This window comes from Stegodyphus dumicola, chromosome 12 (genome assembly GCF_044657685.1).
Source record: "Stegodyphus dumicola isolate Sdum_Otavi_A_Nest chromosome 12, ASM4465768v1".
Taxonomy (NCBI): Eukaryota; Metazoa; Arthropoda; class Arachnida; order Araneae; family Eresidae; genus Stegodyphus; species Stegodyphus dumicola.
In genome coordinates this window covers 23,947,952-23,953,951 of record NC_140779.1, presented here as the reverse complement: position 1 = coordinate 23,953,951, position 6,000 = coordinate 23,947,952, and the positions used below count along the sequence as shown (strand labels likewise).

Here is a 6,000-nt window from a genome sequence, read left to right as displayed (position 1 = left end):
GGTTCGAAGAGCTAATAGAGCCTTTACTTAACTTTAATTCCGAATTTTTCTAGGAAATTCGATGTCAGCGCACTCGTAAAAGATGTGGCTTGATCGGTTTGAACCTCCTATGGAAATCCCATTCGATTAAATATTTGAAGGAAAACATCAACAATCGTGGTGTTGATTTGCGTCAAGAACTGCATCCGGATATTTTGAAGACATGCAGAGTGCAGTTATAAGATATTTATTTTGTATATAACAAACTCTACGATTTTGAAAGCGAGCAGTAGCGACACTTTTCGAAATAAAGCATTTTTATCTCCAACTTTTTTTTTTTTTTTTTTTTTTTTTTTTTAATGTGGACTTCGACATTTTCCAGGACCCAGAAAAGAAATATTAAAAGTTTGCTGACGATACCTATAGTATTGACTCACTTATTAGCGAACAAACAGACTTTCTTCTTTTCTTCTTTATATATATATATATATATATATATATATGTATATATAGTTTTAATTTACATTGCTATATTGTATATTTTACTTCAGAATATGGCTTAATTTAAGTTAAGACAAACTCTCTCCTCTGCTTTTGAATTTCTTTCTTTGTTTGACACGTATTGGATTCGGTTTGGACATCGAGTTGTCTCAGCGGATGGTTGCTGGCTAAACAAAACTTGACGGTTATAAAAGTGATGGATAATCAAGTTCTTACTGCACTTTATAATTCCTAACTCACTGGGAATATGAGATCTTTTCCATTAACATTTAAACACCGCATGGAGATTAAACAAAAACCTGTATTTATGTATACAATATTCTAGAAAATGGATGACATCGAAATTATAATTCTGAGTATTCTTCAGTGCCATTTCAAGGAAAACAAAGATGCATTGTGGAAAATCTGAATTAAAGAGGATGTTACATTATAATATTTTAAGTGACAAATTGTGCGAACTAGCGGCACATAGCAACTGACGTTGCGTGATTGTTAGAGCAACCTTCCTTGTTACAATCTCCGAGTAGTTGTCACTTTCAGCCTCAAGGTCCTCCTGTCACACCTGTAGTATAAGAAATGCAGCACGAACATGCATGGACCAAAAAAAAAAAAAAAAAAAAAGCAAAAAGGGACAGCTAGGCAAAGAACAATCATTGTGAGATCTCTATCTCATAGAGTTGGCTCAATTGTCCAACCGGACATCCACAAGGCCTCTTGCGCCTCATTGTGTGAGACGAGTGGCGCATTAAATGCGCTGCTCGGTCACTGCTTAGGCCGGGATAATTCTTTTATTTTGTTCTTCAATGGCCGTTTATTGTGTGCTTCAGTCTTTAAAAAAGAAAAAGGAACTAAAGGGATCGTCAAGTTGAAAAGCAGCGACCGAATTCGTGAAGAGTTGAGTTACCCAACGAAGCTTTTTGCTTTGTCTTTTTATTCTGCGAGATGCTCTCACAATCGTGGTTTTTGTTCGCAGAGGAAAATGAGTCATTTAACTTTCTTTAAAGCAGTGAATGTTGATTTTATTCACTGCTTTAAAAAAGTTAAATGATAGGCGGAGAACAGCAGAATTCGAAGGGTTTAATGGCTGAAGGTTTATATCAAGATTGGGTGTTTACTTCAAAGATGCAAAAATGATTAACCTCCTCCACCTCACTTTTATGATGATATGGTTTGCAGCACATTCCAGAGGAAAGTATTATCGTCGTGACAGATTTACACTTCCTGCTTTGATTTTTAAATAACATATTGTCATTTATGAAAGAATTTATTTGTTCGAAAATTACTTCCATTACGCAAATCATGGTGGAACCGTCACAATTAAAAATTTGTTTCAGCTATCACTCATGCTTGAATTCGGTAATCTAAAAATAATTATTTAATGGCTTTAAACAGAAAAGTCTTTTGAAATCTAACTTATTTTGTATATTTATAGAGGAATAATTTTTTTTTTTTTTTTTTTTTTTTTTGTTGTTGTTGTTAAAGCAGGAGACGTGAAAAATGTGCAGTGCCATACTCTGGAAGTATAGTAAGCAAAAGAAGACTATACAGTTTTTATAAATTACACATATAACATTAGATTTTAAAAACAAAAGTATTCCAAGGGACGCGATTAAGCGAAAAGAAGTATATTTTCACATTTTTTTGGATAAATACATTGTAGAGTCATTAGGTTGTGTTGATGCTGGGGACGTGGAAAATGTGCATTGCCCTCGTGCACATTTTTCTCATCACGGGCACATTTTTCAAGAGATCCAGAGATTCGAACCTTGGATCTCTCAAATGCGCGTCGAGTATGTTTCCAATTACACCACGAAGGCGTGCAGAAAAGAGGGAGAAAATACCTTATATACTCTCGATTTTAGAGTGGGTGGGGATTGGGGGGATCCAGTCGCCAAGTCCTGGTGGTGACGGATTATCGTCCACCACCTTTTAGTTCGAGTGCCACTTGTAGAGTCACTAGAGTTTTGCATGCTGGAGGCGTGAAAAATGTGCAGTGCCTTCTCCGGGATTCGAACTCGGAACCTCTCGAATATACATCGCGTATGCTTCAATTGCACCACGAATACAAGCGGTAAGTGGGGAGAAAATGCCTTACATACTCATGGCCTGTTATGACCATGAGACTTTATTTGTTTGGTTAGGTCAGTCGAGCTGCGCCTACCTCTGATGCCTTATATACTCACCCCCTTTTAAAAGGCGACTGGGGATTAAGGGACCCGATCTCCAAATCCTGGTGGTGACGTCCATCACCTTTTAGTGTGAGAGCCACTGCAAAGAGTCGTTAGGGGTTTTGATGATGAGACGTGAAAAATGGCCAGAGACGTCGTCGGGATTCGAACTCCAGAGCTCTCGAATTCGCTTCGAGTTTGCTTCAATTACACCGCGGAGGCATGCGGAAAGGAGAAAGAAATTATCTTATACATCTCGATAAACCTTTCCTTAATTTTCTGCTCTCAACAAAACTATAAGCTTCTGCAAGCAGAACTTTTTTAATTTCTTCCTTAACATCCGTATGTTTTTATCCATATTGTTCCATATCATCTTAAGGTTTAATTGTTTTCCACATGTTTTGGACTATATTTGGGGTTATTAAAATGCATAGTGTGCATAAAATTAAAAATGATTGCGGAACTATAAAACTTTGTTCACCTGATTTGGTTTTTGTTTGTGAAAATGCCTGTGTAATGTGAAAATGCACTTTTTTTTTTTTTAATATATATATATATATATATAGAGAGAGAGAGAGAGAGAAAGACCTCTACAAAGGGATGCACGTGCGTATTGCACTTAATAAACAAATAACCTTCTCTGGAGAAGCTTATCTTACCTTTAGTGAATTTTTCAAAAGAGACTCAAATAAGTTCACTTTATTTACTATAAATGCATTTGCTTTGTGACCTACAGGCAATGACTAACCTGGTTCGGAGGAATGCAGCTATCTTTTATAATAGACTTACTAGACTCCCAAATATTTCTTTTTGGCGTGAATACGATCGTAACAGAGAATGTAATCTAAAGACTCAGAAGGATTCCATTCAATGCACCCAGGAGATCGCTCAGTATAATGCCATTATAACGAAAAGGCCTAACTCATATAAATCCACTGGAGTTTATGCTTCTCGATGTCAGATTGAACTTGGCATTGTGAGGAAAAACGACCTACGCACAAATGCTGTTCGTGCCATCGCTTTGGAAAACATTAATATTCGCTGTCTTCCTGGTGAGTGGCTTCATATTTACATGATGGTTCCCTTTTGGATTTCACCCAAGGCGCTGGTGCAGGCGTCTTCTGTGATCTGTTTTCCTTTTATTTATATGTTGGCTCTCATAGAACCTATTTTGATGGTGAAGTCGAGGCCATCCATTTAGTCCTTCAACAGCTCTGCCCATCTCTTGATAAGGCTCTAATTTTATCGGACTCGAGTTCTGCTCTTCAGGCCTTAGCAAGTAACCCAGGAAAACAAAGTGCTCGTGTCCAGAGCTGCAGGGAGCTGTTGAGCAGAATTCATACGAAGGTGTCAGTGCCTATTTCCAGTGCGTTCCATCACATTGTGGCCTTTGGGGAAATGAGATCGCTGACGTTTTGGCCAAAAAATGTACGGATACTCTCCAAAGGCCTTCCAGAGACCTATCTCTTCACTCTGCTAAACTTTAAATCCATACGATTTATAAAAAATGCTTTGATAATGCTGCTGTTAGTGCTACTGAAAATTCATGGAGGGTGCTATTAAAAGCGGACTGTGTCTCGGACTGTCCTTGTGCTACTGCTGTGGCTGAGTTTAGTTAGATTATTCACTGGACATGACTGACTGCCTCACCTTTATGTGCTTTGTGTGATTCTGGATAAGTCATGGAGGTTGCTCATCTGGACCTGTGCTCTGCACTTAAGAGTTTAGACTGTATTGTAAAGCAGTATTGAAGAGCTCATTGGCTAATGACCTGATGGTCAATGGCCAGGCATTTGATAAATAAAATAAATGCTTGCTATAAATTTTTAGCAAGAACTAATAAATTACTCTTAACTTCTGAAGCCAGAAATGGAGTTTAGCTTTTCTTTCTCTTGAAAAGTACAGATTTTACTTTTATTCCAATCGTTTCTGAAGTTATAGAAGGGAATCGCCAGTAGTGCTAAATATTTGCTTTTATTATATATTAATAGTGCTGGAAATACAAGAGTCAGATCGACTAGCACTTCCCTTCACTATTATTAGCTTCAATCGGGTAATGTTTCTGACCGCAGTAGACCTGCAATTAGGAAAAAGAATAAATTTAATAACAAACTTAATGAATTATAATAATAAATTGAATTAATGTAAACACTTTATAAGTTCACTTTTTTTTTAAATCTACGAACAACACAGTAGAGATCAAAACAACTCTAGCATTTATCACAATTTTCAATTTTATCAAAATAAATGCAAAAGATACACTCGTGGTGAAAGCGAAAAGAGTAATTACAATACTCTTAATTCTTGCAATATTATTAAATCCATAGAAAATTTCTTTAACCAAAATAATTTTATTCAAAATACTAAAAAATTAATTTTATGCTAAAGGAAAAACACTTAAAATTATAGAAAAACTACTTTGTGTTTTTCTATAATTACTACTGTTTTTTTTTTTTTTAATATAAATTACCTCTTTGTCTGATAGTAAATTGAGAAGTCCACGACACTTATCGTGACGGGGCGTACAAGATTGCATCTGTTGCTGGCATGAGCCTGGGGTACCCTATGGGTGACAGTACAACTTTCGCAGTTCCATTCAAAATCCCTTTTCTCTTACTATCAAACCACTTGGCAGGACTTCCAACTTCCCATGCATGTTAATCTCCCTCAGCCTGCAAAGACACTATAAACTTGTAAACATCGAAGACTTCTTCGGGACTCGAACTCGGGCTCGCCTTTGATGCTGTGGCGTTGAGTGCTTCTAGCCATCAAGCTTGCTACGCCGGCTACTACGAGTCAGAGCCTTCCTGCGCTTTACATTATCTTGTGAGACGTAAGTCTAATTTAATACATTTTATTTTAAATTCAAAGTCACCTGTTTGAGTTAAGCCAGAAGTGTTGGTTTCATGTAAGCTCGAATTAGGCCATCTATGAACCTATATTGATTGAATAAAAGGTTCTTTACACCGTTCTTCTGACTTTTCTGTTGTGTTAAGATCTAGGAATAATTTCTCATACAATTTCTTAGAGCTTGTTAATTTGTGCTACCAAAGAATACAAGATTCTAAAATCGAGTACCGACGAACTCTATAATGATAAACCGAGAGTAGAATTCCCTGTTTAATATTCCCAAATAAATTCAGCTTCATGAAGGTTAATAATGCAAAGCGTTTGTTGCTATTTCTACACAACGAGAAATCTGCGCGTGATCAGTTTTTAAATAAAAACTTCAATTATTCCCCCCCCCCCAAAGACGACTCCCATGCTTCGAGTTTTTCAAGACGGAAATTATATGTCTTTGTGAAAAAACTCGAGTCATTTGGCTTGCGTCTCTCGATAACTAGTTGATGAA

General features: G+C 36.8%; 1 long non-coding RNA gene across 1 annotated transcript in view; it reads right to left on the bottom strand.

Annotated features, from left to right (window-relative positions):
- Positions 1-308: 308 nt before the first annotated feature.
- LOC118180829 (uncharacterized) overlaps positions 309-6,000 on the bottom strand; it is a 49,284-nt gene continuing 43,592 nt past the window's right edge. Inside the window, exon 2 of the long non-coding RNA XR_004756752.2 lies at positions 309-4,725. This is a non-coding gene — a long non-coding RNA (uncharacterized LOC118180829). The remainder of the gene's footprint in view (positions 4,726-6,000) is intronic.